Here is a 10465-nt window from a genome sequence, read left to right as displayed (position 1 = left end):
AATGCATTAACGTGACTGGTAGATTGAAGTACAGGCAAAAAGACACGGAAAAGCTTCAGTTGTTGTTCCTCATTTTAAAAAAAGGCCTTTGTGCTCCTACAAACGCGTAGGAGTTTCACAGCCCGTGTCTAGAAAGGTAAGCAGGCACTCGAGGCGCTAACATGCACAGCCCAGGCAGCGCACCCGGTCAGGAGGCCGTGGCAAGTGATGCTTATCAATCACTGGGCGTTTATTTCTCCTCCACACGAACACAGCTTGAGGCTACCGCACGGCTTTCTCCCTCTCAGGGGCCTGACGCAGCAGGCACGGAAGAACCGAGAAATAATTCCCCGTTTCAGTCTGAGCTGAAAAATGGAACGCCTGAAGCCGAACCGAAGGAACGGGGGTGCCGAACAGCCGGGAGGAGGCGTACGGCGGGACCCGGCAGCCAGCCCGGGCAGCCGCACCGCCAGCGGGCCCCGCGCCCTTTCCGTGAGGCGACGCGCGCCACGGCGCCTAACGGCTGCCTGCCGGGGCCCAACGGCCGGCCGCGCGCCACCCGCCCGCGGTGACGTCAGGGTGAGGCGAGGGGCGCGGCGGGGGGGGCGGGGCTCCCCGCGCATGCGCCGAGGGGCTGCGCGCCCCGCCCCGCCTCTCCCCTCTCCTCCCCTCCGTGGCGGGCGGGGCGGGCCCGGCCGGGGCGGGGCGGGGCGGGGCGGGGCGGGCGGTACCTGGGGGCGCCGCGCTGAGGGGAGGGAGGCTCGGGCCCGGCGCGGCCCGGCGGTGAGTGCGGGGCGGGCGCTGCCCCCAGGTCTGCGGGGGTGGGTGCGGGCTGGAGCCCGGCGCGGCGCGGCGGGGAGCCCTCGGCAGCCCCGAGGGAGGCAGGCTGAGGTGGCTGGGAGGTGGCGGGGCGCGGGGCCGGGGTCTCCGCGGCGGTGCCGCTGAGGGTGTGCTTCCATCGCGCAGAGCCCGCCGCAGCTCCGAGCCCTGAGGTGCGCCCCGGCACGCCATGAGGCAGCGGCGGCTCGCCCCGCCAGCTCTGCGTCGGAGGGGGTCGGGCCGCCCGTCGGCAGCCGCGGAAAGCAGGAGCGAAGGGGAGCGGCGTGCCCCGGCGCAGCGCTAGCGGCCGGGCCTGGCGGCGCAGCCAGGTAAGGGGGGCGGGTCGGTGCAGGGCGCAGGGGTCTGCCGGCCGGGGCGCCGTGTCACCGCCCGCAGGGGTGGTGCTGGCTGCCGGGCGGGCTTGGTGCTGCGCTGCGCGGGCCTCCAGCCCTGGGCTGGTGCAGAACAGCGCGTTTTGTTATCGAGGTGTTGGAAGGGAAGTGACATTGCATCGAAGGTCTCGTTTCAGTACCCTCCTCTAACCGGGAACCGCTTAAAAATATGTTCCCTGAAGCAGTTTCAGGGATAAAATGCTTTGTCATGGCAGCATGAGGCAGTAAATATTTAATTGTGTTTAGTGATACTGAATGAAATTGGCAGATAGTTTCTCAAGTCTGTAATGGATCACATCATTCTAGATTTTACGGGCCCATTTTGAATTTAATATCTTCAAGCTGAAGAGGCGAACACCAAACGTTAACCTAGGAGCTATGTGAATATACAACTCATTCTAGTGAAGATGTTTTTAAAATAGAAATGAAGTGTTTGCTCACAGTTGACGCCTTTCATCGTAGCAGTCTTAGTGTTTGGGCTCCAAAAACTGCTGAGTGTTGTCTTCTAATCACAAGGCTGTAGAAATGCTTCACGTTTAGAAGATGTCTACATTGTTCTTTATTGTTCATGGCACCTTGTGTTTCTGAATTTAGGTAATTAATAATGCATATGAATATGTGAAAAAATGAATAGTAATGATCTCCATGAACATAATATTCTCATTTAGCATAGTGTTATACTAATGAGTAATCCTGTTTAATGGAACTGCTCATGTAAAAGGTTGCTAGAGTAAAACCTATTACTTTTGGACCTGATCATCCCTTAAGATGGATTGGTCATTTGGAATAAACCCATTACGTAGAAGAGTTGGCACAGGCTCTCTATCTAGAGAGCCATCGTGCCTTCAGTCTTCAAATGAACATCGCTTGCCTGAAGTTGTTAGAAGAATGCAGGTCTGTGAAAATGGAGACAGGGTAAAAGGTACCAGTTATGGCAGTGATTGTGGTATTTTCTTTTTGCCACTGTTTGGAAATGTAAACAGCAGTGCTCTCTTCCTAATTGGAAGCTTTCAAGCACGGTTAAATTCCTTGCCAACAGGGATGCTAAGAAGATCAAAATACTAATGGTGCTTTTGATAATTAGGTTTAAAATCCTGTATTGTGTTTCAGTTGAAGCAATAAAAAAGGTTATGTAAATCTCTGTATACCCGAATGCATGTATGTTAGAATAAAGTCAAAACAGTGCTATAATAACTATTCCAAAGATGCTTAGCTAGTCAGCGTAGGTCTTTGTATTTCTTCCTACCTCTGGGACACAGGCTGAAACTGGCTTCTAAACTTCAATCAAACTAGATGCATTTTTGAAGGCATTCTGAGAATATTGTATCCTCCTTAGTCCAAAGTTACTTGATTTCCAGAGCTGCAGAGATCTGGGCTTCACTTGCTAGCTATCTCCTGTCCTAGAGGGGAGGATTCAGCAGGAACAGTTCTGTTGATAGTCTCTTATAGTAAGTGAAGTTAGAAAGTCTCCTTGGGTTGGGGGGTGCTTATCCCTGGTCACGTGGGGAACTGGTGTCACGAGTTGTCAGTGAAATGCCTTTCCCACTAGAAAGCTCGCTGGGATTTTCGTGAGCACTTAGTCCGTGATGACTCGAGGTAGTGTTCTGTGGAGTGCATTGTAATGGCTCTGATTGAAGCAGAAGTATGGCTAATGTTGGCAAGGTTCAGGCTGCACAAAATGTCGTAGTTTCTTAGCCAGAGGAAAATTGCTGATAAAGGTTTACTTTTGTGTGGTGGATGAACAAGTTTTCGGTCTGGAATAACCCTTAAATTGCAAATGATTTCTGAATTGCATAAGAACTCCTGTGTTTTTAGCCTCATTAGCCTAGGTGGCTTGTGACACACAGCACGAGTTCAGTGTGATGGGAGGATGTCCTGAACACCCTGCATTCTCTTGACTCAAATATCATGTATGCTTTGAGCTGGAGACTCGGGCTCTACATAGATGCAGAGGTTCTCCCTAGAATTTGAATCTGTATGATACACAGTTTCTTTCTGTGAATCATATTAAAGGTAGAAAATCACATCTAAGTAAAACCTGATCTTATATAATACTATTACATAGGCTTGTTAATCTGTATCTTTGATTTGGAGGAAGCTACGACTTTCAACTGACCTGCATCTCAGCAAGGCAAACTTGCATAGGTTTAAGCTTCGAAAGGCCTAAGCTACAGCTGTTAGTAGCAGGAGACCTGAGAAAAGTAGCAGAAGCTTGCATCCTGCACAGCTTCTCCATCAGGAAACAGCTCATATAAAAAGCAGACCCAAACCAAACGAAAACAGAACACCCCAATCTGTGTAAATCTTTCCGTTGTGCAAGTGCTCTGAAATAGTAATGTATAAAAATAGCGCTTTACCAGGAATAAATTTGAGATACTGAGTAAACAAAACAAATCATAAGCATCACCTTCCTTTAATTTCAAATAATGCGTTATCACAGATGACCATGGCTGCGTAATTTAATAAGCTAATGTGGGAGAAACAGATACGCTGTGGACAAACTGTCACTAATCATTAATGTTCTACAGGTCAGTTTCTTAGAGAAACTGTTTCACTTTTCACTTGCGAATTATTACATAATCAGTATGGCTTCTGCATTTTAAAAGGCTGGCCTTGATAGGTACATACAAATCTAACTGTTAATCAGAAAATCAGTGAGAAAATATAAAACACTTTAAAATACTTAAGGAAGTTTTGTCAGTCTGTAGTTATAAATATGTTTATTTGTTATGCTGTGGCAGACTGGCCAAGTTATTTGGTACTACAATATTCTTCCAGAGTTTGGTGTTCTGATGGCGAACGGATTTGTAGCAATCAAATCATAGACAGGAGCTGTAAGTGTCCAGCACAAATGAAATGAAATTCCATAGCAAGAAAGTGGCACTTCGAATTTGTGATTCAAAAATAAGCAAGCTTCAACTGAAAGCTATTATATGTTTGTATGTGGCTGCAGTGATTTTGGTTAAGGGTGGATGTTGAAGAGACGTCAAATTTAACTTGAGAGAATACAAGCAACCTAGTAGCTTCTTGAAAGCACGGATATGAAGCAGATTGATCCACGTAACTGGTTTGTTCGGTAGTTAGGAAGGCAGAAATCAGTAGCCAGTTCTGGTAACCTGGGGCATTTACAAGCAGTGTTCCACAGGAGTATGTGCGAGGACTCCTGTATCCTAAATGACCTGGCAAACAGGGTGAATGATGAGCTGACATGAGCAGCATTCTTCAAAGTGTTGGAAAGATTATATGATATAAAGACCTGCAGCAAAACCTTATTGCTTCTGCTGGTTGTTTGCATATAAAGTGGCATGTAAAAGCAATCATAAATGTTGAGATATATCTGTGGGAGAGAAGAACAATCCTAGCTTTGTGCATAAACAAATGGGCTGTGGGTTGGGTTTTGTCACTCTGGGATGAGATTTGTGGAATTATAACACATAGCTAAAAATATAAACTCATTGGTCCATGTCGGGGGGGGGGGGGGGGGAAAGTCAGGTATCATTATGCCATTCCATAAATTCATTTGTGCCCATACTTGGAGATGGGAACTGTAGGTATTCGTGGCTCCTGTCCCAAAATCTGTGCTAATTAATATATGTAATAGAGAGTGTTTTGAACCCAGAAGAGTAAAAAGATGGCTTGAGGAGTTATGATGTCCTTCTAGGACTTGCAACCTTGGAAAAAAGAACACTTCTCGTAGAAACAGAAAAATGTTAATGGAAGGATAAATATGATGCTGACTGCAGTATCCTCCTGTAGAAGTTAGCTGTGTCAGATGAAGCTAATCTTTGAAAGAGTTAACAGGAGTGCTGAATACTGCTCCTTGCTTAAGGCAGTTGTGGATAGAAAAAATTTGGGGAGCCAAAGACAGATTGGACAGGACAGCGGAGGAGAGAGCTGCTGAGGGTTCCAAACCAAACTACATCAAATTCAAGAAATCCTGTGACTTGAAAGTATTTGTAGGTCTTGCCCTGTGCTGTGTCTTCCTGGTGTGTTGGTTGAGGGCTAGCACAGGAGACGAAGACTTCTTGTTCGTTGCCTTTAAAGTAAGATTGTCTGCTGGAACTGGATGGCCGAACTAGAGAACTGAAGTTGAATCACCATGATCCAAAACCAAAGAAATATAATCTGTTTAATATTTCAAGCTTATGCAGGGTTTGCTTTTTTTCATGAGAGAAGTTTAAGATTTTCTCTGTCACTCCATTTTCAAGTCTCTTTTTAGTCCAGCAGTAGCTGATTTAAGAATATAATTTTCTTTAAGTCTGTAGCTGAGGTTTGACATTCATTTCTTAAGATCATGGTTTTCTGACAAAAAATGAGCCGAGTTAAAATAGCATTGGCAGCATGTAGAAAGGGAATTCCTAGAATTTTCTTCTCTCTACCTATCATCTTGTCTAGTCTCGTTCAGTTGTTACCTGTGAACCTCTGAGGCTTATCTCAGTAGCAGCGTGTCTATGAATTGCATGCTGTCTCCTTGAGTTATTTGTACTTGTTCTCCAGCTTAACCTGTAACTAAACTGCTTACTTATTCACCAATAAGATTGAATGTGTGTGAGCTGGGGGGAGGAAAAATCTTACACATGGCTGGTAAGCACAGCCAAGCTGCGGATTGAAACTGATGGGAATTCTTGATTTTAAGATACCTATGTGGATAAAGTGCTCAAATGTGGTTCGTGCTGGTAGCATTGCTCCCATCATTAGTTGTTGTATAGTCAATAAAACAATGTACTAAACAATATCTGTTCGTGCAATCAAAAGGGGTTTTAGCTCAAGGCAGTTTGGTGTTCTTATTTGTAAACGTTGCATCAGATGAATAAATGAACTAGAGGAGAAGGATGGACAAGGTGAGAGGATAAAAAGGGCTATTTCTATCTGTAATCAGTTACATTCAATGCTTCATTTGGCTTCCAGCCTGCCTGGTCTTATCAGCAAGAAAATCCTGCTCCAGGTAGCATCGCTAAATAGTGAACAGAAAACAGTAACCGGCAGCTGGCTCTTCGGGTTGTTACTGAAGCAGTGGCGAAGTAAAGCTCTCCTCAGAGAGCTACAGACAAGAGTGGGTGTGTTTGAATCACTGGGTGACAGGGGATAGGTTTGAGGGAAATGGCACGTTCATCTTCATGAGTGTTAAACTGCGCAATGGAAAATTATTCTTTTTAAATGTATGTGTTTTGGACTTAAACCTTTAGTTTTAAGGTAACAGATTCTAGTGAGTGTGTTCACAGTGTATCTGCGAGTGAGGTGTTTGCTTGACAACAGCGACTAAATCCCACTTGTTTGCAGAATGGCATTGCTCTGCCTCTTGAGTTCTGACATAAAAGCAATTTGTCTCAAGAATAAATTCAGAAAAATTGAAGTGACCAACATAAAACGTTGCTGAAGGAGTAACGCCATCTGTGAACACAGCGGTCTGTTCCTGGTATCGGTTGCTTTGATGTTGACATGATCGTGTCTTTGAGGGGAGGGGCTGAGACCTGGTGTTTCACTTCTACAACACTTGTGTTCTGGGCTGTAGTCTCTGGGATTATTCAGTCAATCTGAGCTATAGAATAAAACTTAATTAGCCTTCATGACTTAAACGGTGATGTCAGCTTTAAAACTTTTCTGAAAGGCTTTTGCCTACATCTAATGAGGAAGATAAGAGTGTGTCACTCCTTCCCCTCCCTCCCCCAATTATTTACTTTCCAGGATAGAAGTCTTGCCAAATACAGACATGTGATGAGACTGCACAAAAGAGTAACTTAGATACAGATGTGCTTCATAGCTACGGCACTTGGGGGTGTGTGTGCTTGCAGAACAGGATAGCTCCGTTCTTTCCTTCTGCGTAGCAACAGGACTTTGTAGGTTGCAGGGCACTAGAGCTGTATGGCAGACAGATGGTGTATGACTCTCCCTAGTTTGGATTTCCCCTTTGTTTTTTACTATCCTTGTGAATTTGGTAACAATCTAAACTGAATAACGTCATCAAAGAATTGAAGCAAATAAAGACGCTTTGTATCTCCTCACCAACAAGGATTTTGAGAACAATACATGTTTCGCAAGCTAGGCGTTTAAGCTGCTTACTGAAGATGGTTGACATGACTCACTTTCTAAGGCTGAATCTGTTGAAGTGGTTGTGCCCTGGGAGGCTGTTCTTTGTTATGTAACAAATGAAGCAATCCACGTAATCTAATTGTTTCTAGCATGAGTGTTTTTCCATTGGAGCCAGGTGTATCAGTCATGATTATGTCAGTCGCTTCTGATTTATTACAGTGCATCTCATCCTTCTCTTGGAATGCTTTGAAACGTGTTCTTGGAGTCAGCATACTTAATGTAGCACGCTTATCAGCTCTGCCTTGTGTTCTCTGGATTTCTAGAGAAAGCCTTGCTGGTTTGGATCTTCAGTTTTGAGGAGCTGGCTATGCAGGAAGCACGTGGTGTTTCCATCTGCAGGTGCAGAGTTGACACTGCTAGTTCAAATTTAACAGGATGTGACTCTGCTGCATTCTGATGAAGGATCAGAGGAATGCATGAAAGCAAATTTAAGGAAAGCCCTATGTCCATCAGTGTCTAAGTCACCTTTAGTTCTTACTAAAGGAGTTTTCCAGAAATTTGACAGAAGTCTGATTACACCTATGTTTCATGTCAGCTGTGGCCAGAAGAGTAAGCCATTTGGAGAAGGGTGGAATTGATGGCTCCATGAAGATGCATGAGATAGTTGGCAGCCTCAGAGGCACGATGTGCCTCTGCAGCACTTTACTGTCTACTGCCAACTGACCCCTGCCCCTGAGAACAGGCTGCCAGCCAGGAATGCAGGAAATAGCAAATACCATTGGATTTCACTTCTCATTTATGAATGAACTGTAATGTTTGTACCATTTAAGAGGAATGTGATGGGAATTTAAGCAAAATGCAAGAATTTCAGGTCTATTCTTTCTGCAGGCTCTGAAATTTTCTTCTTGTTGGCGTAAAATATTGATTGCTCTTCCCAGTATCATCTTCCTTCCGTCTTTTCTTTGTCCTGAAGCTGCTCCCTTGTTGCAGCTGGCCGAGCCTGTAGACATTGACTGCCACGTACCTCAACAGTCTGTTGTAAGAATGCTGAAAATCAGTGCAGGTTTATGTATATGAGAAACCTTAGCAGAGGTTTTTCTTTTCATGGAAATTTATATGATTGTCAATAAACTTTTAAAGTATTTATGATAAATCCTGTTATTTGTGTTTTGTTTTTTTTTTTTCCCCACCGTTTTTCAGGGTTCTTTTCTATGCCCTTGTGTAGTGCTGTGACTGAGTAAACTTTTCACTAGAGGAGATAGTTTAGGTTTCCATGGGAGGAATGTTTTCACCTTCTTATCCGTGTTGTTTACATGCATACAAAAGTGCTTTTGTTTTCCAGTTAAAAACCTTTTAGGAAGGTTTCGTAGGAAATTTTGGCTTTGAAAAAGTATAGTCTCCATTTCACCATTATGCAAAGCACAGGAGGGCAAAATATTACAAAGCATAAATGTCTAGGCAGATAGCAAGTAGCTCCCCCCTTCCCTTGAGGTGCATGATATTCAATGTAAGTAGCATTAACGGTGGACTGAATTGTGAGTGTGGCCCTAAGGGATGTGAATTAAGTTTTTGACTCTGAAAGTATTCTAGTAGCTTTCCTCTACAAAAATAGAGCTGCATTTTCCTGTTTCTTCTTCTTCTTCAGAAAGCACTTTTGTCCTCTAGCCATACAAAACATTAAGAAGCCATATTCTGATGAATAACAACAATGCTTATTTTTAGACTGCAAGGAATGTCATATCTTTTTGTTGTGTTGACTGAATATATTGTTCAGTGTTAGGAATACGAGAGTCCCAGTCTCTTTGTGATGTCTGTCTTGTTTCCTCTTTTCATCTCTACTCATTATCATCCTCTGCTTCTGTTCCTTGACCTAGTGTATTCTGACCGACAATAATCGTAATTCAGCACGAGAGCAGCTTGGATAGCTGTTGTTCTTGGTGTTTGATACAATAAACTTCACGTGTGGGTAGAACATCCCCGTACCTAACGGTGAGGGAGGAAGAACAGAAAAGAACTTACCTCTAGGCTCTCAAGTCTGGGGAAAGAATCCCACAGCTTAGAACACAAGAGAAATAAAACAGCAATATTAAGTGTCTTGCAATTTCATGCCATACTTTGACCATTGTACCCTCAAAGAACAATCTGTCAAGGATGCTGGTGTGAATCACTGTGCAGTTTGTGCATAATAAAGGGGTGCACTGAGAAATTCATGGATGCCTTCATGAAGCGTCAGTAATTGATTCAAGAACAGAGGTGTATCAGAGAGACTGAGGACAGGGGAAGGAAGGCAGGCTTGGAGGATATTACTGTAAAGCAACTAAATCTTACTGGATCTTGAATTTTACAGAAGAAGGTTTTTTTTTTTTTTTTTGTCTAAGCTGGAGCCAGTCTGTAAGGTGAATAATGAAGAAGAACATGTGACACCTATAAATACTCAGAAGTTCAATCTTTCAACCATTGAAACTTTTAATTGTATTCTAATTCAATTTAATTCATGCAACATGCACAGTTTCCTCAGGATGTATCTCTTCTATTTCTTATTCAGTTCAGGACATGTGCTGCTCAGAGGTTGTGTTTGCTGTCCAGATCTTCTGGTAGTTTCTTTCATTCTGTTAAGCTCTCATGGTCCCCTCACAGCTGCAAACTGACTGGTGGCCACGCTACCCATCCTGCAGTGTTCCAAAGTTGAAGAAGCTTTTTGCTTTATCTGCTGCAAAAGCCTCCCTGATTTTTTTTCCCCTAATGTCATTGAACACCTCTCTATGCTGGTAGAAGTAATGCATACGTAGTGCTTTTTTATTTTTTGTTTCTAAAAGTAAAACAGTTCTTAAGTGATACTTTTAACTCAGGAACTAAATCATTGCTAAGCACGTCAGTGGTGAAAAGATTCTCATTCTTTGTGTGTCCTGAATATTAACACATGTATGTATGTGCATGTAAAAGTTGCCAAGTGTTCTAAAACCCAGTGGTGTCCAAAGGTTGTTTTTATAAGCCATGCACCATGGGCATGGTTGAAATACATTTGCTCTAAAACTCACAAAGGCCATGTGATATATCTAGATGCAGCAGATAATTAGAAGTAAAATACAATCTTTCTTCACATTGTGTATTTTTTTTTGTGTGTGTGGAAGGCATCATAGTTGTAGTGAAAGCCACTGGGGTGTTAGGAGCAGTCGTTTTGAAGGCTTTTTGCAGCATCTTGAATACCTGGTCTTGTGTCTGTGTTTTCAGCAGGGCTCTTTCCT

The 10465-nt window shown here is 43.9% G+C and overlaps 1 protein-coding gene across 9 annotated transcripts in view; it reads left to right on the top strand.

Moving 5' to 3' along the window:
• The first annotated feature begins 651 nt into the window (after window positions 1-651).
• CCSER2 (coiled-coil serine rich protein 2) overlaps window positions 652-10465 on the top strand; it is a 72694-nt gene continuing 62880 nt past the window's right edge. For 5 of the 9 annotated variants that reach the window (XM_080597913.1, XM_080597918.1, XM_080597910.1 and 2 more), the window contains exons 1-2: window positions 652-762; window positions 946-1127. The gene's annotated coding sequence lies outside the window, so the exon portion shown is untranslated. Of the gene's footprint in view, window positions 791-945; window positions 1128-10465 lie in introns of all 9 variants that reach the window. The other 4 variants (XM_080597911.1, XM_080597917.1, XM_080597914.1 and 1 more) reach the window with 2 other exon arrangements.

This window comes from Anser brachyrhynchus, assembly GCF_964034855.1.
Source record: "Anser brachyrhynchus genome assembly, chromosome: 6".
Classification (NCBI taxonomy): domain Eukaryota; kingdom Metazoa; phylum Chordata; class Aves; order Anseriformes; family Anatidae; genus Anser; species Anser brachyrhynchus.
This window is presented reverse-complemented; position numbering and strand designations above follow the sequence as displayed.